The sequence below is a fragment of the Callospermophilus lateralis genome, chromosome 4 (genome assembly GCF_048772815.1).
Source record: "Callospermophilus lateralis isolate mCalLat2 chromosome 4, mCalLat2.hap1, whole genome shotgun sequence".
NCBI lineage: Eukaryota > Metazoa > Chordata > Mammalia > Rodentia > Sciuridae > Callospermophilus > Callospermophilus lateralis.
Window position 1 is genome coordinate 14,732,990 of NC_135308.1, and position 27,782 is coordinate 14,760,771.

Below are 27,782 nucleotides of genomic sequence, written 5' to 3' on the forward strand. Positions count from 1 at the left end.
CCGTTAGGGAAAGTGTGGCTCAGAAGGCAGCAGTGGGACACAGTCTTGGAGCAGCTGGGGGATGTTTCTCCATGTGCCTGTCTGGGGAAAGGCCTTCCAGACAGAAGGTGGAGCAGGTGCCAAGGGCTTGAGGCCCATATTTGCTTGGTGAGTTCAAGGAGCAGCACAGTTAGACGGTGGCCAGGGAGAGGACCAGTGAGATGGTGGTGAAGATGATGTTCGGATGGGAACTGAGTTGGGGAGTTGCAGCAGCGTGGAGGCAGAGGTGGGGCACCTTGTACACCATGGGGAAGATTTTGGCTTTTATATTGAGTGAGATGGAGATGCCTGGCAGGATTTGAGTGGCATGTACTACTTGTATTTTATTTTATTTTTTTTTTATTGGCTGCTCAAAACATTATAGTGATCTTGACCTATCATATATCATACATTTGATACAAATGGGGTATGAATTCTTATTTTTCCCACGTGATTTTAAAAGGACCCCGGTATTCCATTGCTGTGGCTATATTGGAGGGAGCTCAGGAAGCTGGGAAACAAGGCAGGAATGAATGCAGCGGAGGCAAGGGTGGCTTGGACAGGCGGTGGATAGTCAGTGGGAAGTGACGGTGTCCTGGTTCAATTTTGAAGATGCATGTGGGAGATTAGACTCTGGGGTGGGGAAGAAGACTCTGAGGGTCGTGGCTTGCACAGGTGGGAGGACCAAGTGAGATGGGGAGACCACGGAGGAGCTGTTTTGGAGGGGAAGGTCAGTTGAGCTCTGGGTCTATTAAGTTGGGCATCCCTGTTAGATATGTAAATGGGAGGTTAGGTAGCACTTGACTGTGCTGGAGTTGTAAATTCCAGAGTCACAAACCCCACTTGACAGCCAACAAAACAGAATTAGAGCAGTCAAGCCACTTGCCAAGGACTCGTAAGTGGCGGTGCTGGATGGAGCTGTGTCCACATCCATCCTGTGCTGCTTCCCACCCTGCAGACTGCAGAGCATAAGAGCTGAGTCCTCTTCCTAAGGGTACAGAGGTCACAGTAAAGGCAACTTTTACAGCTGAAGATGCAGAAATAGAGCAGGTGAGATATGGGCACCTGGAGTGGGACGTTCCAGGGACAGTGTGCTATCCAAAACACATTTCAGCCTTGGGAACTGAATCAGAATGCAGAGTCCCATTGGTTCAGGTTTGGACTGAGCCAAGAGTCCAGCAAGGAGGGAGTTTAGTGTTTTCCAGGGCCACTCATGTCCCATTTGCTGAGAACATATAAACCTATCCAGTACACTCCTAGGCCCAGCAGAAGGTCCAAAGTAGACTGTGTGCTTGTCCTTTGTTCCTAAGCATACATTATATTAAGAAACATTTGCTCCGTGGAGTGGTGGGTGGTGTGAAGGAGATGCCTCTCTGATACCTGGGATCTGTGGACCAGGGAGACTTCTCAGCTTAGCCAGCAACCTCCTCTGGTGCAGCCAGCATGGATGACGTAGCCTCCAGCCTCGGTGGTTGGGACTCCTCTTCCAGGAGGCTGAAAATTCCAAGGGAATGTCCAACACAGCTCCCCTGCCTGATGGCCAGGGTCATGTTGTATGGGAGATATGGTTTGAAAGGGAGAAAGTCATCTAGCCCTGCTCCCGCAGCAATCTCTGCACCAGCAGGTCCCCACTGCAGCTGCAACCCAGGGGCAAACTCATGAGCAAACTCAGGGCTCACCAAGATCCACCAGGCAATAGGCTGCCATTTGCCACTGCTGTCTTAGCTCAGTGGATTAGTCTAGCCCGCAGAAGGCAGGCACCGAGGGGAGCAGCCAGGCGTTCCAGAGCCAGGGCAGGTGGGGGGGGAGCTTGACCTGAATCTGAGGCTAAGGGATGCAGGAAGTGGGTTGGACGATTGGGCCAGGGGTAGCGGGGGCAAGGTCAAGGTCAGTTGCCAGAAGGACATGCAGAGACCCCAGGAAAGGAGAGTTAGAGAAGCTTCTAGTGATCACGTTTGCAAATCAGTCCTGTCAGGACTGCACCTAGGGTGTGAGTGCGTGTGTTTGCATGTGAACATGGTTTGAGCGTGTGCACAAATATGTGAGACAGTGTGAGCGGGCATAGGTCTGTGCTTGTATGAGATGGCGTGTGAGTGAGCAGAGGTGTGATCATGTGTGTGTGTTAGTCTGTGATAGTGAGTGTGCATGAGTGTGCATGTGTGTGTGAGACAGTGTGGGTGTGAGTGGGTGGGGCCACACATGAGGCAGTGTGGTATAGTGGGTGGGCGGGCCTGGGCAGCCCCTCTCACCAACAGCTCCTCAACGACCTCTGTGGAGGCAGGGAGGTCACTGGCCTCTGACTCTGCGAGTTTAAAGGCTTGGCCTGGCCTCTCTCCCTCAACCTAGAAGACTCCTTTCCCTCCGCAAGGAAAGGCACAAGACCATGTGGGGAGACGGAATCCTCCTTCCTCCCTTCTGCTGGCCTCTCCCCAGCACCCCTCCCTCCAGCGCTCTCTCTTCATTCTGATCACTCCCCTTTCCTTCAAAGTTCTCCTTTCTGGAGGAGGAACTGTGCACGCTTTGTCTCAAACATGCTGTATTTTTTGTTAACAGCAGCAATGCACCAAAAGAGATCAAAACAGGGGCAGCGGGGGGAAAAAGGAGAAGATTCCATCTCCAGAATGAGGAATCGTCACCCTCCCCACCAGGAAAGAGGCTCCTGGAGGAGACAGAGGTCACCCTAGCTCCCTGGGCTCTTGTGGCCCGTCTGGGCATCTCCAGGTTCCACCCTGGTTCTGCTGACCCTTTTGTCCCCTGGCTGCTGTCTGATTAGAGGGGAGTAAAGGAGGGAAGGACACCCCACCTGACCCCACTGTGGGCCTGGGCCCCCAGCCTCCAAACCCCGCCATCGTGCACTGCCCGATCCCGACAGATCTGCATTTTGTTTTTCATTGGAACCTGTCAGCTCTGGTTATGTTGCTGAGCTTGGGTTTTATTCTCCTGTCTTCCCTGCAAATCCCCTTGCATGCTGAGGGCTGAGAGCATGGGAATGTCTGGGCTGCAGAGTAAATTCAGCCGAGTGGTTTCCAACTCTGGCAGGTATTGTGCTTGGAACTGCGGGGCTCCTGGGATTCCTGGCTGAGAAGCATCAGTGAGATGGGATCTAGGAGTGGATCTTTGGAGCCCAGAATGTAGGGAAGGCTTGAAGGCCACCCAGTCAGCCCTCTGTCAGCATGCAAGGGTAGCTCTGTAATTCCCTGTGGAGTCTGGATTTACCCCAAAGCTGTTGGGTGTGTGAGATGAGGGTATAGAAGCAAATGGATCTTCTCTTTTCTGTTGAACACCTACTACTTTTAAGGCACTGTGGAGTCACAGAGATGTGCATAACCTGTGTCTTAGTCCCTTCAGTTGCTCTAGCAAAATACCTTAGACTGGTTAGTTTATAGACAACAGAAGTCTGTTGTTCACGGTTCTGTCTGGAAGCTGCAAAGTCCAAGATCAAGGTGCCAGAAGACTTGGTGTCAGGTGTCTGCCTATTCCTTCTAGATGCCACCCTGTATGTGTCCTCATTTGATGGAGGGACAAGCAGCCTCGTGGAACCTCTTTTGTAATGCCACTAATCCCATTTGTGAGCCCTCCTGACCTGAACACTTCCCAAAGGCTCCACCTCTTAATATTACCTCACCGAGGACTGAGTTTCAATGCACGAAAATCGAGAAAATAAGCATTCAGAACAGAGAACTGTCTCCGCAATCAGGACACTGTGAGAAGACCTGAGCCCACCAGCTCCAGGAAACAGAGAGGGATCCTGAGGACCCTGGGCAGCGAAGGTCTGCCGGTGGGGGTGGGGGTGGGGTTGAAGGTCTGGCAGGTGGCGAGGGAGCATGGGTGGGAGGGGAACTGTCCAAGGTCACAGAGAGCTCCAGAAAAGACACTGGGTGGGGAGAGACCAGGTTGTGAGGAGAGAGCTCCAGTGCAGAGCAGTCTCTGGAGCCTGAGGATGTTTCTGACCCCCACAAAGTGACACCTAAACTAATGTCACCAGGCCTGGGGACATGGATGGGCACTCAGTACTGTGAATAAAGGATGTGTATCCGCAGAGTGGGCCCTAGTGTGCAGGAAGTCACAGGTTCACGCCACCCTGTCTCCAGCTACTCCACCTCTCTCCAGTGGGAACCCGTTCTGCGCAGCCTGTGCATCTCAGAGCAGTTCTGTGCACATAGAATAATAACTTAGCAGCATTTATTCTCCTTCCTCCCTCCCTCCCTCCCTCCCTCCCTCCCTCCCTTCCTTCCTTCCTCCCTCCCTCCCTCCCTTCCTTCCTTCCTTCTTTCCAGGAAGTAAATAGGTAGCACGTTGAACATATTGCTTTGCACCTTCCTTTTTTATTTTTTAAGACTTAAATATTTTAGAGCAATTTTAGGTCCATTACCAAATTGAGCATGTGGTCCACAGATGTGCCGTACACCTGCCGCCCTGCTCACCTGCACAGCCTCTCCAGGCTGACATCCTTCATCATGGTGGTGCATTTGTCATGACTGATGAACGCACACTGATGCCGTTATCACCCAAAGTGTGGTTTACATCAGGGGTCACTTTATGTTGCACACTGTGTGGGTTTGGACAAATGTGTAATGACATATGCCCACCATTAAATCAACAGACATCAACACCCATTACCATACAGAGGGTTTTCACTGTCCTAAAAATTCCTCTGTGCTCTTCCTTTTCATTCCTGTCTTGTCCTTAGACCTGGGCAAAGACAAAAAAAAAAAAAAAAAAAAGCCTTCAAAGTTTTTCTTTTTCCGGAATATCATACAGTTGAAATTAGACAGTGTGTAACCTTTGTAGATTGGCTTCGTACAGTTCATAATATGTACTGAAGATTTCTCCATGCTTTGTCATGGTTTGATAACTCATTTCTTTTTGGCACTGAATTCCATGATCCAGATGTATCACAGTTTATTTACCCATTCCCCTACTGAGGGACATCTTGGTTGGTTCCACGTTTTGGCAATTATGAATAAAGCCGTTATGAACTTCCCTGTGCAGGTTATTGTGTGGACATAAGTATTCAACTCCTTGGGCAGAAGAAGCATGATTGCTGATTATGTGGTAAAAGTATGTTTAGTTTTACAACAAACTACTAGATTATTTTTTTTCCAAAGCGCTGTAGCAGTTTGCATTCCTACAGGCAACAATTGAGATTTCCCAGTGTTCCCCATCCTTGTCATTATTCAGTGGTGCCAGCGTTCTGGACTTTGGCCATTCTAATTAGTAAGGTAAGTAGTCAGATCTCATTGTTATTTTAATTTTGCATTTCTCTGATGACATATGATGTGGAGCACTTTTTAATATGCTTATTTGCCATCTGTATATCTTCTTTGGTGAGGTGTCTGTTAATGTCTTTGGTTCATATTTTAATCAGGTTGTTCTTTTTCTTATTGTTGAGTTGTAAGAGTTTTTTGTATATTTTGAGCCACAGTTTTTCATCACACGTGCCGTGGGCAAACATCTCTCCCCAGTCTGTGGCTTATCTTCTCATTCTCTTGACATTGTCTCTTGCAGAGCAGAAGTTTTAATATTAATAAAACCCAGATTATTCATGTTCTCATTCATGAGTCATGTCTTTGGTGTTCTATCTAAAAACCTAGAGCCATAGACAAGGTATCTAGGTTTTCTCCTGTTACCTTCAAGGAGGTCTTATTTATTTTTTTCTTTCTTGGTATATGGATGACCAGAAATTTTAGTAAAGATTATTTTTTTCTGTATTATATTGTATTTACTCCTTTGTCAAAGATCCATTGATTACATTTATGTAGGTCTATATCTGGGCTTCATATTCTTTTTTAAAAAAATTTTATAGTTAACTTATTTCTTTTAATTAATTAATTTAATTTAATTCTGACAGCAGAATGTATTTGGATTTGTTGTACACAATTACAGCACAACTTTTCATTTCTCTGGTTGTACACAATGTAGCATTTTACCCTATGGGCCATCAACATGTACCTAGGGTAATGAGATCCAAGATGGTGGGCTTTATATTCTTTTCCACTGGCCTATTTCTTAAAGTCAAGTAGTGTCAATTCTCCATCTTGTTCTTATTTTTTTATCTGTGTCTTGTAGCTTTCTATATAAATTTTAGAATAAGTGTATTGAAAACCACAAAATAACCTGTAGAGATTTTGATTAGGATTTCAGTGAATTTATACACCAATTTGAGAAAAAGTGATATCTTGAAATATGGAGTTTTCTTATCCATGAACATAGATTATTTCTCCATTTAAGAACTAAAAACTTTTAGTTCTTAAAAGTTTTTGCTCAGAGTTTTCTGGTTTATCTTGGTTTACAAGATATATGTCAATATACCTTGACATATTTTGTTAAATTTATACCTATTTAGTTTTTTAATGTGTTAATGTAAATGACACATCATTTGAAATTTCAAATTTTATTTGTTCATTGTTAACATATTAGAAAGTGATTAATTTTATGTATTAACTTTGTATCCTGCAAACTTGCTATAATCATTTATTAATCCCAGGATTTTTTTGTTGATTCTTTATGATTTTCTACAAACAGGTAATCTGTGAATAAATCAGTTTTATTTCTTCCTTTCCAATATGTATCTTTTATATCCTTTTCTTGTCTTATTGCATTAGTTAGGACTTCTAGTACAAAGTTCAAAAAGATACACCTTGTTTTTAAAAACAAAAATGTACCCTGAGTTTTTTTCATATAAATATATAATATGTATGTGTGTATATATGTATGTATACACATATGTACATATATGTTCACACATGTATATATACACATGAACATATACATATATACACAGTGCCTTAACTTTTAACAACTTCAGATTATTCCACTGTAAGTATGTATTCTATTTACTATCACACTCCCCATTTGTCACATTCCCAAAGGAATGGGACTAAAACCTATGAACTATGAGCTAAAACATGCCTTTCCTATTTGTAAGTTGATTTTCTCAGGTATTTTGTCACAGGGATGGAAAAGTGACTGTGAAAAGCTATTTGAGTTCCTTATATATTTTGGATATTCACCCATATTCAGGTGTAGTTAGCAAATATTTTCTCCAGTTCTGTAGGTCGTCTCTGAATTGTTTTCTGTGCAGAAGTTTCTCAGATTGATACAATTTCATTTGTTTATTTTTGCTTTTATTATTTTTTTTCTGGGGTATTATACAATGTCATGAAGCATTTCCCCTATGTTTTACTCTATTAGTTTTATAGTTTTGAGTCTACATTTAAGTCTTTAATGCATTTTGAATAAATCTGATATTCACTTTTTTCTTCTTTACTGATGAGCCTATTCTTTCCCTGATGTACAGACTTGGCACCTATGTAAAAAGATCAGTTGGATGTATACATGTGGATTTATTTCTGAAATCTGTATTCTGTTCCATTGGTCTGAATGTCTGCTCTAATGTCAGCACTGTGCTGTTTTGGTTACTATAACTTTGTAGTCAGGTAGTGTGCTCTAGCTTTGTTCTTTTTTGCTCAACATTGTTTTAATTATTTATTTATTTTTCTATTTATGTGAAACATGTCATCAATATTTTGAGATATTAATAATATATAATATCAAATAACATCTATCATAACATTAGAGATTACACTGAACCTGTAGATTCCTTTGGTACTATCACATTTTAACAGTATTAATTCTTCTAGTTCATGAATACAGCATTTCCTTCTGCTTCTTGTGTCCTTCTCAACTTTCAGTGTAGAGATCTTCCATTTTCTTGGTTAAATTTATTCTTAGGGTTTTTTTTTGGTAGTTATTATATATTGGATTTTCCTCTTGATTTTTCTTTTTCATTCAGTTCCCTATTAGTATAGAAATCATACTGATTTTTGGATATTTATGCTTGATCCTACAACTAACTCAATTTTTTATTAGTTCTAACAGTTTGTTTTGGGGAGTCTTTATGGTTTTCAATGAATAAAATCATATCATCTGCAAACAGGGATAATTTGACTTCCTCCTCTCCAGTTGAGATGACTCTGATTTCTTTCTCAAGTTTAATTAACTATAAATTCAAGAACTGTGTTAAATAAAAGTGATTTTATGACACTTTTATCACTGAGAAAAAACTGAAATATATGTCACAATATTTATTATGATTAATTATAAATTGTAACCAAATCCCTTTTTAATGACACTGCAATATTGAAGTTATTAAAAATATGTCTTGTTTTCTTTTAGTGCATTTAGTTTCATATTTTATTTTTAAGGTATTAGTTAATCTTTCGGTTATAACAGGGGTTTTAACTTTAATATTTTTGTTGATGGCTACCATATCAATAAGATTCATTGAGTAATTCATCTTTTCATACTAATATGCAAAATCATATTCATTATGTCTAGTACTATATTTTTTAGGAGAATTACTTTTTTAAAAAATATTTATTTATTTAGTTTTAGTTGTAGTTGGACACAATAGCTTTATTGTATTTATTCATTTTTTTGTGGTGCTGAGGATTGAACCCAGGGCCTCACATAAGCTAGGCGAGTGCTCTACCGCTGAGCCACAACCCCAGCCCTCTAGCACTATATTTTAAAGTATATCTGATTATATTTCTAGATTACCTACAATTTCATTAATGCTTATTCCTGATTCCATACCATATTGTGTTAATTACTGCAGATTTGTAATATGTTTTGATATCTGATAGGTTTAGGCCCCTCATCCCTTATGAACATTTTTTGGTTATTTTGTCCTGATTTTATTGCTTATTTATTATATTTGTTCTTTGTAAATTTTAGCTTGTCTAAAATTTGATATACTTGGTGAGATTATTTTAAAGTTAGAGAATCATTTAGAGATTATTGATATTTTTATCACATTGAGTCTTCCTACCAAAGAATATATACGTCTTTCCATTGGTTCTTTTTACCTTTCTTTTCATTACAAATCTTTAAGTCTTTTTCTTTATATACATCTTACACATTTGTTAAACTTATCGTTTGATATGTTAGTTTTTTGAGACACTAATGTAGAAAAGATCTCTTTGTTCTCTATAGTTTCTGATTTTATGGAACAAATGCAGATTTTTTTTTGTTATTTTTAATTATTTTATCTTCTGTAACAGAATTTGGAAGAACTTTCCTGTTATTCCATCAGATATTTTATAAATAATGCAAAATGTTATTTTTTCCCTTTATTTTTATTCTCCTTTTATGTTACATTGAATAACATTAAAGTAATATTAAATGATGGTAGCAAAATTGAACATCATCATTTAATTCCTGATGTTAATGAGGACACTTCTAATATGTTTTTCCATTAACCATGAAGCTTTTGGCTTGAGATATATGAAATTTTTATCATAATAAGGAAGTTTGTATATTTCAAACTTTTTTTAAGTCAAAAAAGAATGTCAAAAAATTTTTGAAAGCTTTCTCAGCATTTTTGGAAGCTATTTTAATCCATTTACATAGCCAATTATATTAGTATGAATATATAAACCATCCTTGCATTCTTGGGGCAATCACTATTTAGTCATGGTCAATTATTCTTTCAATCCTTTGCCTGATGCTTGACTCTAATATTCCATTCAGGATGTATGCACTGGTATCCATCAGTGAAATTGGTTTGCATTTTGTGCTTAATTTGTCAGGTTTTATTATCAATGCTATTCTAACTTTATCAAAGTAATTTGGAAGTAATCTTTTGTTTCTAAGATCTGGAGTAGTTTAAAATAGCACTAGAGACATATGTTACTTACACATTAGACAGAATTTTTCTGTGAAACTCTTTGGTTTTATTTTTTTTTTTCCTTTCAGGAGCTTTTTGACATTGTTTTTAAAAAATCAAATTTCTCTTTTGGTAATTATTCTGTTCAACTTGTTTATCTTCTCTGTGGTCAATTTTGGTAATTTACATTTCCTGGAAAATTAGTCACTTTTTTCAGGATTTCAAGACTTTATACTTGACTAAAATTGAACAAAATTATGTGATTCTTTTGATTTCCTCTCTATCCGTTTGGTAGGTTTTTCATAAAAGTAACCTCATGAAGTATTTTAATATGATTAGTTAGGAGATGTTATGTGCAAAAGGAAGCTGAGCTAGAATGTGAGGTGGGTGGAAGTGGCAGACTTTATGGATATAAAATGAAGGACATGGGTGAGATCAGTACACCTTGGGCAGGTTTCTAGGGGTCTCCATTATCTAAGAATCAATGCCAGAGTTGAGCAGTGGCTTATTTTGCTATTTCAGTGGTCCTCACTGCTAAGAGCCATAGCCAAGTAGTATGATGCATGGCATGTTTTGTTGAAAGGTGAAGCCAGCAAGCCATTGAGATGATATGATTGTGTTAAGATCTGCATTCTTATGGATATTAGACCCCTGCTGTCCACCTCGGCCTGCTAAGGGACTCCTGGAGAGTTCCCATTGGTTGGGGAAGTGCTGTAGGAGGGAATTCCGGAGGAGGGACTTCCTGTTGGTGTCCGGGAGAACGCCGCGTGTGTCCGACGGCAGTTTTTTCCCTGGGAGTGTATGGGGCATTGGCGGCAGTCTCAAAAATAAAGTTTGTTCCTGCTTGAGTGGCTGGTGATTTTGTGCCCAGCCAGACTGCGGCACCTCACCTCTTTGCAGTTCTCCTCTTTCCATACTATAGATGTTCAGGGAACCACCTAAAGGAATTTCACCTAATTTGTCCCACCCAGAGTATTCCATTTCTTGAAAGTCACTCCTGTGCCTAGTTTAAAGTCTCATCTGGTCTCCTACGGTCTCAGGCTGGTCTTGTCTTGACTTTCAAACCAACCCTCAGGTATAAGTGCAGGAGACCCCCTCCATCTGACTCTTTTGTCTCTCCATAGCTGCCCTGTGGATCCAAGATGACTTAATACATTTGTATCCACAAGCTTCCATTTAGCGTCCTCCCAGGGAAGAGAAATGATAAATGTCAGAGAATTCTCTGTCTTAGGATATTCTGGGGCCTTCTAGAAAACACAGCTGGATCTTGCTCTTGATTTGTTGAGTGGGGAGGCATTTCCTTCCCTGGCACATTCATCTCCTCACTTCATCAGGGGCAATGTACAGAATGTCATCCTGCATTCAAGCATAATTTGCCTGAGAGAAGAGAGGGGTGGGGGGGAAACCGGGCATTTCATCTCTGGGTCTTAGAATAGTGAATTTAAAATAATTTTTCATGTCCTACTGTCTGGAGAGTCTTATTATAAAATACCATTGTGTGTGTGTGTGTGTGTGTGTGTGTGTGTGTGTGCGCGCGCGCACGCGCGCGCGCACGCGCGCGCGCATTTGAGCTCCTGATTGTAATAGTTTTTATGAGCAGAGATTGAGCCCTTGGTGCACACCTGCCATGGTACTAGCTCTCTACCACCTGCTACTCCGCGTCTCTGGACTGAACAGGTATCACAGCGCTGCTCACTTAGGGAGAGGTGACAATCATGCTCTAGATGTTCAGGAAACAGGAGTGAGTTTCCCCTGGAGGCCCTCTGGGAAAGGATACGGGATGCTGAAACAGCCTCATTGCCAAGGCCGGGCTCTGCCTCTATTCAGTCTTCAGGTTACCCCATCCTCACTGACCAGAGAAAAGAGCCTATCCGAAGCCCTTGAGGAGCTTGAGGCAGAGTCGGAGTAGCTGGCAAAGGAGATTATAGGAAAGGGTGCAAGACTGCTGGCCCCGTGGGGGGGTCTGGGAAGACCAACACACCCAACCTGACTACACTGAAAACATTTAGGGGAAGGTTAATATGTTGACCTGCTCAAGCCAGGTTTAATAATGTCTCCCCGAATCCTATCCTTCCAGCCTTCTTTGACACCTCATCCTCCTAAGCCTTCTTAGAGGTGACCATACCCTCTCTGTATTCTTACAACAGGGGACAGTCCCTGTGACGAACCTACCCTGTGCCTGGTCATTACCTCTTTATGGGGCTTCCCTTCCCCCACATCCTCAGCACCTCACCCAATGCTGGCAGAGAGTAGACACCTGGTAAATGTTTGCTCATGAAACTAATTGAACAACTTCATAATTAATTCTGCATCTGAACCCAGCTGTACCCCCAACACTCTCTGAATAGTTGGAACCAAGCCTTGAACACTGAGCCGCTTCCCAGACACAGGATGGGTACGTCTGGGGCCGGGCTTCCTCCATCTCTCCCGTTTCCTTAGAGTTTGCTGGAGGTGGATGATCAAGCAGATGTGCTCAGGCAGCTGTACCTCATGCTTTATTAGGGAAACTCTTCTGTGAATCAGCGTGCAGATCAGGGAGTTACTTGATGCATGTTCAGAGCACTTGTCAGCTGCCTGGAATCCTTAATCAGGCTGCGGGGTAGAGGGGGATAAACAGGCACACCCTGGCAGGTGATTCCAATTTGTAAGTTGGAAGAGCAACAGTGGATTTAATTGTTCCAACATTCTCTGTCAGCCTTTCTCCTTTTCTCCAACCTCTGAGCAGGCCTCCTTGGCTTTTGTTTTACAGATGATTAAAGCTGTTCTTTTCAATGTGAAGTCACAATAATGAGACAAGAACTAAGGTTGGGGCCACAGGCATCTGAATTTATGGCTACCTCCTTACCAGCCACTTGGCTCCTAGAGATTGCCAATTGGATCTTATAAAACTTCTGCTGATTTTTCTGATGAGAAGGTGTGTATGTGTGTGTGTGTGTGTGTGTGTGTGTGTGTGTGTGTGACCTTGAGGTCTCCCTAGCTCCCCAAGGCTCCTTGCGTGGCTCACAGAAAGCTCTGGGCGTCTGCACTCACGCTCCTGCTCTTCCCTCTTTGGAGGAGTGGGGGGAGGCATCTCCATCCTGGTTCTGCCTGGCACACCACCCACCAGTGACAAAGGACCCTTAGGAAGATGGATGGAGCCGAGGTAACTGGGTTCTGGCACACATTGATTACGAGAGAGCTGTTCAGACAGGGGATTCGCGGGGCGGGGACCTGTCGAAATCAGCATGGAGAGCCAGAGTGACGGGGACATTTAAAGAGCAGCGGGTGTGGATCAGGGTGCGCACGAAAACAACATGCTGAGCAGCAGCACACATGCATATGTTTAGGGGTATAAATAATTTCTAATTAGTAACTTTGGAAGGAGGTTTTCAGATGGGAGTGTAAGCGTTGGCACTCCTTTTTACGGATGGAAGCTGGGGAAAGCAGGAGACTTGAGAAAGAAAGACCCATTGCTGCCTAAAGGAACAGGAGAACCTTAGCAAACGATCCCTAGAATCTTTAAAATTGGAAAAGGAATGCTAATCAGTCTCTGAGTCCAGTCCTGTCTCCAAGCCATAGATCCACACAGGGGCTGAAGACCAGCAGAAATCAATCAAGCTCCACAAGTGGGTGCTCCTGATGCGGGTCACAGAGGCCCTTGCTCTTTGACAGGTAGGGGTGACCTCTGGTTTCACTTTCTTTCTAACTTTATCCAAACTCCCTTCCATGAAGCCACCTTGGAAAATCCAAACAATGCCAGGTTCAAACTAATGGTCCAGATGTGGAAAACATAAGCATCTGCACCCCCCCCCCAACCTATACGCTCCCACAGTGAAAAGCCCATCATTTATTCCTAGGAAAATGACTTCTTGTTCTCAGGGGTTATGTTGCTTTGAGAAAATTATATTCGATAAGTTCAGTAGGTTTCTCTTTTATTTACATGTGTAAATGTGGATACAAATGTGTGTTTGTGTGTACTTACATGTTTTATGTATGTGTATATGTATTCATTAGAATGTATATAATTTCAATGGAATATATATATATATATATATATATATATATATATATATAATACAATATTTTATGTATATTATATGTATACCCCTGCATATTACAAAAAAGTAACTATGAGCCTTCCCTGCCTTCCTGGTAGAGACTGAGAGGTGTAATCAAGGGTGAATGACTTGATAAATGGCTGAGGCACATTGTAAGGAAATCACAAGACCCCAGGCCCAAGGAGTAGGAACCCCAGAGATCTGAGGGGATGCCTGGTTCCAGGGTGGTTTAGGGCATCACAGAGGAGAGAGGATGTGAATCAGGGGTTGAAGGATGGGCAGAATCCAAGAGACATTGATTTGTGTGTTTCACAGTCTGGGGATTCTCACTGCTGTCCCCACCCCTCTAGGGCCATCTCTGAAATGGGCTTCCTTGGTTCTTTTTCTCTAGAGCTAACTGTGGGCACAGAACTGTTTTCCCTTGAGAACCACTTTCCTGACGGCTCCTCAGCTGGAGGTGGCTCCCTGCCGCTGCTTCTGACACAGAGGGCAACCCCATCGGGATAGGGTCTCTGTGGGGTGGGTGGGGAGAACTGGGTTAAATGCGCGTCACTTGTGTCTCCTTGCCAGGCCAGGTCTGCTCCTGATGTGTCCATATATGATGGCTTGGAGGTGGCAGGTCTTGATCAATGCCTCAATTCTTGCTACTTCCCCAGATGCTAAATTCTTTTCCAGTGATTCGGAGCTCCATGACTTGGTGTCTATATATTTGCAAATTCTCTTCCTCTTCCCTTTTTTCATTTTTCCAAGTCCTACCTTTCCTTGGAGATTGAGTGTGGCGTCCTCTGGCTCTGAGGAATGGCCTGATCTGCTCCTACTGTTGACCTTCACCTTGTGTGTGCCTCCCTTGGTGCTGGACACATGGGGCTGGGGGTGCTGCAAGGTGGGTGTCTGCCCTGGATCTAGCACACCTTGCTGGGTGTCTGCAATTGCTATGAGTTACCTCCACATCTGAGGACACTTATTTCTTCCAGAATGCCTGCCCCACTGCTACTAAGGTAAGAATTACTCCTCTTGGGAATATTAAAGAAGGGAAATGATGGAGGGGAACCAAATGTGACCCCAAAGTGGCATTGGGAAAAAATGTCACAACAAACATTTTGGAAAGTAACAAGCAGCGTAGAGAAATGTCCTGGGGTCTGAGGTGCTCTAGGGTGACGGAGACAATCCCACCAGATGGACAGAGACCCCAGCCCTTTCATGGCTATCGCCCATCTGTCCCTCTGGACCTGTCTCCTTCCCTGTGAATGAGGATGTAGGGCAGGTTCTGACCTCCTAGGTCTTGCTGGGCCTCTAGCCAAAGTCAGTTTGTGGGCAGGCTCGGGTCTCAGAACAGCTCCCTCCCTTGGAACCTGTCCTCACCCCTTCCTAACTCCTGCCGGAACTTTCCATGTGTCCCTCCACAGCTCCACCCTGCCCCGTCTCCCTGTCCTCTCTTTAGATTATGCTTGCTTGTCCTACAAGCCTTAATTTCCATTTTTCTTGGGGTGGGGAGAGGTTGAAGAAGGAAGAGGACTGGAGTAAGGGGGTCCTTCCCACTTGCAAGCCTGACTTCTCCCCCACCAGCTCCAAGGCGGGCACTGTGCCCCCCATCCCTCCACAGCTGGCTGCTCACCTGGAAGCCAGCAGTTGCCTGCTGCAGCCTGAGGAGCTGGTGCACCGCAGCCCCCACCGCTGAGCCACTTCTTCAATCAGGTGCTCACTTAGCAAGATGGCCTCCTTATGTGGAGCTTAGCACTATTGTAATTTGACATACACTTCCACGATTGATTTCGGGCAGAGAAGATCCCACTGTGGTGGGCTTCTACGTGCCGCATTTGTGTGCATATTACTTTTAGAATATTGATTGCTGACCATGGAGGCTTTTATGAGACTGGAGCTCTAACTAGAAGCTTCTAGCTAGATCATCAAGTTGGGGGGTTTCTAGGAGGAAGTTATAGAGGGTAAAGCTGACCCTCCCTGGGCGGGGTCTCTTGGTGACTCTAGGATTTTCTGGGCAGGGATCCACCTGGCCACGGGCTGTTGTGACATGCTGCGGTCTTCAGAATTTTTAGAACTGAGGCCTTAGCTCCTCTTACCATTTATTTCTTTACATCCTTCCTCCCTGCCTCAACCTACCTTTCTGAAACTTCCTTTCAATTCCTCCCCCTCCCATGTTTCCTCCACCGTTTATCTATTGCCCACTTCAGGGCAGTCAGCAGGTGGACACTCTCTCCTAAGGCTTATGGGCCTGGTAACTGGGGAGCCTTCTTGTTATCCAACCAAGCAAACCCCCTTTACATCCCCAGATGGAACCTGGCTCTCTGGTTACCTGGTGCAGACACAGGTCACAGGAGGTTACAAGGAAACCTGGGAAGGCCGGGAAGATAGAGCAGGTGACGTACTGCATACGCCATGTGCTCAGTGTATATGGTGGAGCACAAAGGCCTGTGGACTGGAGGTTGATGGAAGGGACAGCAGAATATGTGGGGTTCTGGGATGACGGGTGTGGTCTCTCTGGCTCCATTCATTTGGGGATTAGAAATGGGTGATGTTTGTGAAGAAGGTGGGTTGGGTGGAGAGAAGATCATGCCGGAGAGCCAGTGAGCACTCACAGGTTATTGTAACTGGTCGGATCAAATTGTATCCCCACCCTCCCCTTATCAGAAGAGATAAGGGGGACATCATGTGACAATGAAGGCTGTGTTTGCAATGAAGTATCTAAAAAGCCACAGAGTGCAGAGGGTTGCCCATGACCCATCAGGAGCTGGGAGACGCAGGGCCAGCTCTCAGAAAGAGCCAGACAGTTGGAAATACTTTGCTACGGCAGACCTAGGAAATGAATGCAGTTATTGAAGGGAAATTAGATCTCGTGCAATCAACATACGTCTTTTTCCCACATTAATAGAAACAGAAATATGAAGTGATGAGTGAGAAGCTCAAGAGAGTCAGGAAGCAAGGCAGTGAGACCAAGTGCTACTTCTCCTGGTTCTGCTCACGACAAATTAAAACAAAAAGAATAGTCAGGATCATGTAGGATTTTTTTTTTCTGTAAAGCTAAGTGAAAGTTCCAAATACATTGGACTTTTGGACTCTATTACCTCTTGTCCCAGTAAACATAGATATACAATTTTTATAAACTATATCAAGAAAATCAACTCATGCAAATGTAACTTACAACTCTGCTATAGTCTATAAATTTCCTGAATTTGAAATTTTAAAAATAGACAGTATCTGCTCTTTTAGGATGCTGGTGAAAGATTGCCAGCTATGCTTTCCAGGAAAGAATGGTCTCATTCTAACAAGGTCTCTTCTAATGTTTCCTTTCCATTTAAAATTCTTGATTGGTCTTTGAAAGTCACTGTAACTTCTGTGTACACTCCAAGCACAATCCTTCGATTCCTGCGTGCTGCATAAAGCTTTTCTTGATACCTCCACACCAGTGGTTCTTAACTAGGGGTGATTTTTTCCCCATTAGAGGACACTTGTTGGTGTCTGAAGACATGTTTTGGTTGTCACCTCTTGGAGGGGAAGAGCTACTGGCATGGGTTGGGTAGAAGCCAGGGATGCTGCTGAGCATCCTATAACATACAGGGCTGCCTCCTCCAAACCAAGAACCATCTATCCAAAAATGCCAGTAGTAGCAGGCTTGCAAAGCCCTGGCCTAGACATCTAAGTTTTCTCCCTCGTGGTACTCCCAGTAGTGTACTCCGTATCTCGACATATGCTCACGTTGTCTCTTGTTTTATGTTGTTCTCTAATTGTTTCCATAGTTCAATGGATGTGAGTCTCCATCCTACTTCTTCCAGCTGTTTAATTTTGGCCACATCAGTTTAACTGTTCTGTATTTCAGAATCCCTGCCTGTAAAATGAGATGATGATATTTTCACTTGAGGGTTTTTTTAATGATTAAAATTAATTCACATAAATAATGCAATAAGTGACATTTATTTAGTGGTTGTCATGGGCCAAGTTTGGTGCTATATTTTAAGCTTATTCTCTTCATGAATCTTTAAGACAACTCTACGAGGTTGGTGTAATGATTACCGTTCATTTAGTATAGATTCGGTAAGTCATGGCCATTTATATAATTACGTTTCTTCTAGATGAGAGAAAACCTATCGTGCAGACTCTTGGCCACGGGCATCTGCTTTGTCTGTCTTGGCTCTGGGTCCATGTCTGTGGTTGGCAGGGAACTCGCTCAGCTCCCTGTATCTCCTCCTTCCAGGACAGTGAGCTTGCCCAGGCATGTCCTTATGGAACAAGAGAACAAGCTTTAGTTAGCAAGTGCATTTTCTTGTCACTCTTATTCAGAGACACTGAGCCAATAGGATATATACAGAGATACTGCCATGCACTACGTAAGATGATTTGGTCAACTTGAGACAACATTTAAGAGAGCGGTCCAATGGGATTATAATATAGCCTGGATAGGAAGCAGGCTATACCATCCTGATTTGTGCAAGCACACACTATGGTGTTAGCCAAAGAATAAAATCCCCTAATGATGCATTTCTTAGAATGAATTCCTATCACTCAGCAGTACATAACTGTATATAGAAAGATTTATTATGAGTGAGTGGCTTACGTGATTATGGAGGCCAAGAAGTCCTGTGATCTGTCAGGTGCCATCAGGACACCCAAGAAAGCTGAAGGTACATTCCCATCTAAGCCTGAGAACCAGGGTGGGCATTGATATAAGTCCCACCTGGATGCAAAGGCCCAAGAACCAAGACCACCAAGGTCTGAAGGGAGAAGAATATGAAAGTCACATCTCAAGCAGAGAACGCATATGCTCTTTAGTTTTCCATCTTTGTGGGTCCTCACTGGATTGGAGGAGGCTCACCTGCACTGGTTAAAAACCAGCTGCTTTCTTCAGTCCACCAATCAAATGTCAATCTCTTCCAGAAGCATCCTCACACACATGCGCAGAAATAATGTATTATCAGCTACCTGGTCATCCCTTAGCCCTGTGAGTGGCCATCACAAAGCCCATACATAGCCGAGGTCTGCCATCAGTCCATGGATCAGAGCAAGTCACATGACTGAGTCTAGCTTAAAGGGACAGGACATGGAATCCCCCGAGGTGGGTTCACACTGCAAAATGATATGGGAAAGGACATGGTTTGGGGGAGGCAGGTGTCAGGGCTGTTTCTGTCAGGGCTGTTTGCAACTCTGACCTACACAATCTGTCCCGCTCTGGATGCTCAGAGGAAGCACTGGGCCTCTTGTCCACCAGGCAAGTCAGGAGAATCTTTGCAAGAGGTTCCCTTTCTTGCTTCCCTCCGTGACTCGTGCTGCACTCCGGGATGGGATGTTGAATGTTCTTGGCCGGAGCCCAGTACCATCCTGCTAATGGGTTCCTGGCTGGGGCAAGCCTGCCTCGTATTTTCCAGGGAGCCAGAGAAAAAGAGGCCGGGCAAACTCTCCCTTAGCCCCAGCTAATAAAGCATCTGAAGACACAGAGAGAGATATTAAGCCAGGAGGGGGGTGAAAAAAAGGCCACTTTGGAAAGCCTTTAGAAAGCCTTCTCTCCCATCTGTTCAGCTCGTGGGAAGGCTCTGTTTTCCGTACTTAAAGGATTTGTAAATTCATTACCAACGAGTAAAATGCACAAAGCACACACAGAGACATCAAGGTCTGACTCACCATCTGCTGGGGAGTCACTTCCATGCAAACAGGGAGATGCGATTCCCCATCAGCGAGAGGCGTGGACACAGGCCACCCAGGCCCCAGATGCCAAATGAGGAAGGGCTCTTCCATTGCACTTCACCGCGCATGGGGAAGGGACTGTGTTCACAGGCCCTGGGTCCCCTCTCTCTCCCCTGTTTCCCTCTATTCAGCCCAGTGTGGCCAGAGGATGCCTATGGTTTGCCATAAAGAGTATCATCTTAGCTTCTGGAGACCCTGGGAGCATAAATGGAGCAGAACACACTGGAACTTACTGCAGTTCCCAAGCTCTCTGTTGCACTGGGGCCAGCTTGGCTGGATGCTGGGAGGAAGGGCTGCTGTCAGGGAAATCTTCTCTTCCCAAGCGTGATTCCAGCCTCTGTTCTTGCTGGTTCTGGAGGAGCCCATCAGGGGTGGCCCCTGGCAAAAGTGTGAATGAGGCGTGTGTTTGGCTTCCTGCTTCAGTGGCCTCCTGGCTCCCTGCTCACTCTTGTCTCTCCTAGTAGTTGCATGTGGCCTCTTGACCATAGTGTGAAGGGTCCGGCAGCTCTGGCATCTGAGACACCCTGGCTCTGCCCTGGGGATGAAGGAGCCTCTCTGTTTCTAGGCCTCCTTTGCTCCACTCACCCTGCCTTCACGCCCCGGCTCCAGCACCCATCTTTAGCTGCACCCATATTCACGTTTGGCTCCACCAGGTGCCAATGGAGATTTCTGAGCTGGTGCTCGGGTGGAGCCCAGGCTGAGGCCTGCTGCATTCTCGCCAATGCCTCCAGGGAAGGCAGGTCTGATGCTGAAGTCCAGACGGGCAGCTGGTGTCCGGCTACTACAGCTACATCATCTGCCTCCGTCTCATGCACTGTTGTGCTCCACCCGCCCCCCGACAGGCATGCCCTGGATGATCTCGCTGACCACCGGCCACTTGTCTCCTTCCTTTGAATCCCTTCAGTCCACTTGCCCATGGGGAATCCCTCACTCTGTCTGCAGATGCACTGGCTGCAGATTCCTGCTCTGCCCTTGAGCAGGCCATGTGGCTCCTCAGGGCCCACTCTCCCCTGTCCACCACTCCTCAGGTCTCCTCACTGTGACACATCTCCCAGTTTGTTCTCCCTTCTCCCTCTGAAGGAGGATTTTGAATGTTCATGTCCCAATAGAGGCAGAAGACAAGGTCCAGGGCCCTGTTAATGCCCAACCCAGCCACTTGCTAGTCAAGAGACATTTCATTCATTCAGTGTAATAATGTTAAGCACAGGGCCAGGCACCTTGCTAACTGGGCCAGCTAGGCAGGACCTCTGCATCAGAGCGTTTGCAGTTAAAGGAGGAAAAGAAACAAAATTCACATAAGAAAAAAGAAATCCTCCAGATAATGATAAATAATTATATAAAGAAAAGAACCCACTGAGCAATAAAAAAAAAATACTGAGTCATTAAGCTAGGGTTAGAGGTAAAAGGGGAACTTGAGGTAAAAACCTCGTAAAGTTCCTGCAGGGATGCTTCTTAGCAGAGATCTGCATGATCAGAAGAAGCCAGTGACCCAGTGACCCCCGGCAGGAGACTTCCAGGCAGAGGGATAATAGCCAGTGCAAAGGCCCAGAGTCAACAATGAGTTTGATGCGTTTCCTGGAGAGAAAGAGGGACAGGATGGGTGTAGCAGGGAGAATACTCCCCAGAGGGAGGCAGGACCCAGACCCCTAAGGCATTAGGTGCTGGGAAACAGTTTAGATTTTGTAGCAAAGAAGATGGTGAGCATTTGCTTGATTCTATTCAGGAGAGTATTATGATCTGATTTACATTTTGAAGGGAACATTTTTGCTGGGCTCAGTGGCACACACAAATTGGGAGGCCGAGGCAGGAGGATTGCAAGTTGGAGGCCAGCCTCAGCAACTTTATGAGACCCTGTGTCAAAATAAAAAAATGAATAAAAAGGGGATGTAGCTAGTGGTACAGTGCCCCTGGGTTCTATTTACAGTACAAAAAAAATGAATAAAAAGGGGATGTAGCTAGTGGTACAGTACCCCTGGGTTCTATTTACAGTACAAAAAAAAAAAAAAGGGGGTGGTAGGGGTGGACATTCTCACTCCTCATGCACATGAGACTAGTGACTTGAACACCAGTGGCGGCACTGAAGATGGTGCCTCCTTCCTCACCTCACCATCAGGCCATCAGTGCTTGGAGGTGCAGATCCCAGGACTTGCAGGTATATTAGATAAAAGAGAACGGGAGGATGAAGAAAAACCACAATAAAGTCCCTAACCTTATGAGCTCTGGTATCCTCACTATCAAATAATTAAATATTTGATGATCATTCAACAAGATAAGCAGCTGCCTAACAGAAGGTGAGACCGTTCTGTTGATTGGAATGTTAATGCAGCAAAACAAAAACCACACAGAAAGTCGTGCCCTGTGTGTGGAGCCCAGGTCTGCCCAGGACTGATCATGGTACGGATGACTGGACTCCTAGGCTCTATCCTCCACCCCTTCGCATGGAACTCTGCTTTCCTGCCTTCCCATGCCTCCTTCCTCACCTCACCATCAGGCCTCAGCCAGAGGCAAACGTTTAAGAACATTTTAAGTCACAACTGAATCCTTCCCTTCCAAACTTGCTGCTGAAGTCTCTGGGCTCCGTGTCTATATTTCCCTTCTTGGTTTATAACTCTTTAAGGGCTGGATCTAAGTTCCCAGATACTGGTAGAGTTTCTACTCAAAGCAAATCCTGTATTGATTTTTGTGGAATAGTTTGAGAAGCCTGTTCTCCTCACTGTCTTCCCCTGGGCAGAGCTGCTGCGTTCTCTGCTTTCAGCCCTGGCCAAATGCCGCTGTCCTCCAAGACACTTGATGAAGTCCTGGGTCACACTCAAGTGTCTTTTCCTAAGAGTTCTCATCTTTCCTCACTGCTCTGCAAAGAGAAAAACAGGAGCAGGCTGACCACACTCTTCTTAGGAAGGTCGGCTTGCAAGGGATGCCCTTGGCTGACACCCGGGAAGGGGCTGCTCCCCAGTTCCCTTGCTTCCCTGTATAATAACTCCCAACATGTAAGAATGGCTTGCTGTGCCTCCGCTGTGTTCCTGGGAGCACCTGCTGTCCTGCTGGGAGGCCAGGGTTTTGAAACATGTGAAGCAGTTTGTGTGGCCCAGACCAGCCCCAATACAAGTCATGGCACCGGGTCTCTAAGGCTGCCCTGGAGACACACCATGCAGGGACTGTGCACTTTGGTTGCTGGAGCAGGGAGAGAGCATGAGGAAGCCAGCAGTAGCCAGACTCCGCCTCTGCTTTCCCTGTAAGATCCAGCTGCGCATCCCCATGACCTCCTCACAAGGAGCGTTCGCTGTGAGCACGATTTCATGATGAGTTCCTTAAGCACCGAGTGAATATTCAAATGGGATCTTGGGGACCCCGACACATGCACATGAGGGCCCTTAGCATTATTGTGACATCATCTAACTGTCTTTTCCTGTTGTATAACTGATGCTTGGATAAACCTGTATTCTACAGGATCCTGAGAGACAGAAATATGCTTTGTATACACTTGAAGCCTCTTAGACTCAGTGCTCGGGCCTGATCAGCTGGCAGGTGCCCAGGAAATATCTTTTGGAACAATGAATAAATAAATGAAGGAGACATCAGGTCCACTTGTGGTTGGGACAGTAGCTCCATGGTGACTGGTGGGCAGGGAGTGGAGAAGCTTTAATGCTGTTGTTGTGTCTTATCTCCTGGGGCAGAGGGAAGCTGAATTAATCAGGCTTTAGACCAGCTTCCAAGTAATTCCTAGTATCATGAGGCTCTGCTAGAACTCCCAGGAGAGAGAGACCTCTGAGCACAAAAGCAAGAACAAATAGTCATGAGTCACCCAGATCTGTTTGCAACTATGCATCTAGAGCCCAGGGATTCACACCCTCACCATTGTGCCCTGAACCAGAGGGCCACAGAACAACTGCTAGTTTGCATATTTGCATATTTGTGTAGAGAGGGTCTCATGTCCATATGTACACAGACCCATCTCTGTTTATTTCCAAAATTAACAACTGGCCATATATGCTTACATATGCATCAAAAGCCATGTTTCCCACATGCCTGTGTTTATGCAGGCTCATATGAATTTGCAAGGGCTTGAAGGCATAATTACACGAATTCATGCATTTGAAATGTGCAGGCATGTGTGTTTGCACGCACCCCTGCATACCAGAGTGAGCCTGTGTACATATGTGAACGTGCATACTGGTCTCTGCTTATCTGCTCGGTGCTGAGCGCAGACAGCGGCTTTAATAACATCTGCAGCTGAGCGGCTGCACTAACTGCTGTGGCCCCGTAGTGCTATCAGGATTGCTTCAGCCCTTTCAGGATTACCAGTGCTCAGTGCAGTTTAAATATATCTCCAGTCCTAATCCCTAAACAAAGATGCAATGATTTCTGCTAAATGTGTTGGATTATTTATTAAGATAAAGTCAAGGATATGGAAAGCCATGTCTGGTGGAACGCTGATTGCCATTCAAGATGGGAGATCATGAAACCAGGTGCACCCTCAGCCCACGGTGGAGGGAGGGGGTTAGAGGAGAGGAAAGCAGCCAGGTTCCTGGAGGCAGAGCGGCCACTACATGAATCTACAGCAGCTCACTCAGGCACATGGAGGTTGGGAAGAGGAGAACAACCAGCCTTCCTCACCAGCTAGGGTGCCGTGGGGGCCATTCAGTGAGGATCAGGAGCAGAGCCAGGCCTCGAGTCAGAATGCTCTGTGAGTACCAAGGAGACGTCAGCAGTTCCTGCTTCAGGGCATCCCCATCAAGCACTGGACCAGGGAATGGAGGAGTCCCTGCCAGCCCAGTTTTGGGCTGATAGGAGGATGCCTTCTACTCTCCAGGTGCACGAGGTCAATCCTGTACTAGGGGGCAGAGTTTGGCAAGTGGATCCGAGAGGGTTCTAGCTCACCCAGGGACCCAGGGTGGGGTGAGGGAGCCAGTGTGGGTAGCTGTAGCTCCTTGAGCACATAAAAAAGAAGGCCAGAGGGGTGATGGTGAGCAAAGCATAGCCCCACCAGGTAATAGAGAGGCCCAATTAGGAAGCTCAGAGAGCCTGGAGTCTCCACCTCTGGAGCCAAGGCCACTGAATGAGATAATACACTTAGACATGACTCAGAAAGCCCATGTCTGCAACCCGTGCTAGCTGCCGCGGGGACAAAAAAAGAAGTTACAGCCCTTCCCTGAATGGACGTGAAATTCACTTATTAATATCCTTGCCTTTAAATCTGTCATCATTCCATCTTTTTCCTACATGTGATTTTAATATCTTCTTTTGTCCCAGGGGATTTTCCATTCCATTTTATCTCTTTTGTTGAGCTATTAGCTAGAGCTCTTTGTTTTGCTATTTTAATAGTTGATTTGGGAGTGATAGGATATATGTTGAATTTGTCCTTCAAGCAGCCTCATAACATTGCACACATAACAACTTTTACTGTAGTATCTGCCCATTTTTTTCTCATTTGTTCAATGGTTGCCAGATATTTGTTCAATGGTTTCACCTATATCACAACACACCATACTACATTGTTAATATTTTTCTTTTAATGTGATTTAAATAAAAAAGAAAGAATTTATATATGCTACTTACCCACATAATTATCATTTCCAATAGTCTTCACTCTTTGGTATCAGTATCTTTTTTTCCTGTGATATTTGTGCTTGGTATAGAATGCCAGGTTGGCAGTTTAATTCTTTTAGTGTTTAAAAGATGCTGTTCCAGACAGGGATGCCCTCTCTCACCACTTCTGTTCAACATAGTTCTCGAAACACTGGCCAGAGCAATTAGACAGACGAAAGGAATTAAAGGCATAAAAGTAGGAAAAGAAGAACTCAAATTATCACTATTTGCAGATGACATGATTCTATACCTAGCAGACCCAAAAGGGTCTACAAAGAAACTATTAGAGCTAATAAATGAATTCAGCAAAGTGGCAGGATATAAAATCAACACGCATAAATCAAAGGCATTCCTGTATATCAGCGACAAATCCTCTGAAATGGAAATGAGGACAACCACTCCATTCACAATATCCTCAAAAAAAATAAAATACTTGGGAATCAACCTAACAAAAGAGGTGAAAGACTTATATAATGAAAACTACAGAACCCTAAAGAGAGAAATAGAAGAAGATCTTAGAAGATGGAAAAATATACCCTGTTCATGGATAGGTAGAACTAACATCATCAAAATGGCGATATTACCAAAAGTTCTCTATAGGTTTAATGCAATGCCAATCAAAATCCCAACGGCATTTCTTGTAGAAATAGATAAAGCAATCATGAAATTCATATGGAAAAATAAAAGACCCAGAATAGCAAAAACAATGCTAAGCAGGAAGTGTGAATCAGGCGGTATAGCTATACCAGACTTCAGACTATACTACAGAGCAATAGTAACAAAAACAGCATGGTACTGGTACCAAAACAGGCGGGTGGACCAATGGTACAGAATAGAGGACACAGAAACCAATCCACAAAATTACAACTATCTTATATTTGATAAAGGAGCTAAAAGTTTGCAATGGAGGAAGGATAGCATCTTCAACAAATGGTGCTGGGAAAACTGGAAATCCATATGCAACAAAATGAAACTGAATCCCTTTCTCTCGCCATGCACAAAAGTTAACTCAAAGTGGATCAAGGAACTTGATATCAAATCAGAGACATGGCATCTGATAGAAGAAAAAGTTGGCTATGACCTACATACTGTGGGGTCAGGCTCCAAATTCCTCAATAGGACACCCATAGCACAAGAGTTAATAACTAGAATCAACAAATGGGACTTACTCAAACTAAAAAGTTTTTTCTCAGCAAAAGAAACAATAAGAGAGGTAAATAGGGAGCCTACATCCTGGGAACAAATTTTTACTCCTCACACTTCAGACAGAGCCCTAATATCCAGAATATACAAAGAACTCAAAAAATTAGACAATAAGATAACAAATAACCCAATCAACAAATGGCCCAAGGACCTGAACAGACATTTCTCAGAGGAGGACATACAATCAATCAACAAGTACATGAAAAAATGCTCACCATCTCTAGCAGTCAGAGAAATGCAAATCAAAACCACCCTAAGATACCATCTCACTCCAGTAAGATTGGCAGCCATTAGGAAGTCAAACAACAACAAGTGCTGGCGAGGATGTGGGGAAAAGGGTTCACTTGTACATTGCTGATGGGACTGCAAATTGGTGCGGCCAATTTGGAAAGCAGTATGAAGATTTCTTGGAAAGCTCGGAATGGAACCACCATTTGACCCAGCTATTCCCCTACTGGGTCTATTCCCTAAAGACCTAAAAAGAGCACACTACAGGGACACTGCTACATCCATGTTCATAGCAGCACAATTCACAATAGCAAGACTGTGTAACCAACCTAGATGCCCTTCAATAGACGAATGGATAAAAAAAATGTGGCATTTATACACAATGGAGTACTACGCAGCACTAAGAAATGACAAAATCATGGAATTTGCAGGGAAATGGATGGCATTAGAGCAGATTATGCTAAGTGAAGCTAGGCAATCCCTTAAAAACAAATGCCAAATGTCTTCTTTGATATAAGGAGAGTAACTAAGAACAGAGTGGGGACGAAGAGCATGAGAAGAAGATTAACATTAAACAGGGATGAGAGGTGGGAGGGAAAGGGAGAGAGAAGGGAAATTGCATGGAAATGGAAGGAGACCCTCAGGGGTATACAAAATTACATACAAGAGGAAGTGAGGGGAAAGGGGGAAAATATAAGGGGGAGAAAAGAATTACAGTAGAGAGGGTAGAGAGAGAAGAGGGGAGGGGAGGGGGGAGGGGGATAGTAGAGGATAGAAAAGGCAGCAGAATACAACAGACACTAGTATGGCAATATGTAAATCAATGGATGTGCAACTGATGTGATTCTGCAATCTGTATATGGGGTAAAAATGGGAGTTCATATCCCACTTGAATCAAAGTGTGAAATATGACATATCAAGAACTATGTAATGTTTTGAACAACCAACAATAAAAATTAATTTAAAATAAATAAATAAATAAATAAAAGATGTTGTTCCACTCTCTTCTTGCTTGCATTGTTTCTGATGTGAAATCTGCTGTTTAACTTTATTTCCCTGTACCTAAAATCTCTTTACCCTGATTGTTTTCAAGTTTACTCTTTTTTTTTTTCCCCCCAGTATCAGGGATTGAACTCAGGGGCACTCGACCACAGAGCCACATCCCAGCCCTATTTTGTATTTTATGTAGAAACAGGGTCTCACTAGTTGCTTAGCACCTCACTTTTGCTGAGGCTGGCTTTGAACTCATGATCCTCCTGCCTCAGCCTCCCCAGCCACTGGGATTACAGGCATGAGAAACTGTACACAGCCCAAGTTTACTCTTTATCACTCACTTTGAGATCTTTGAT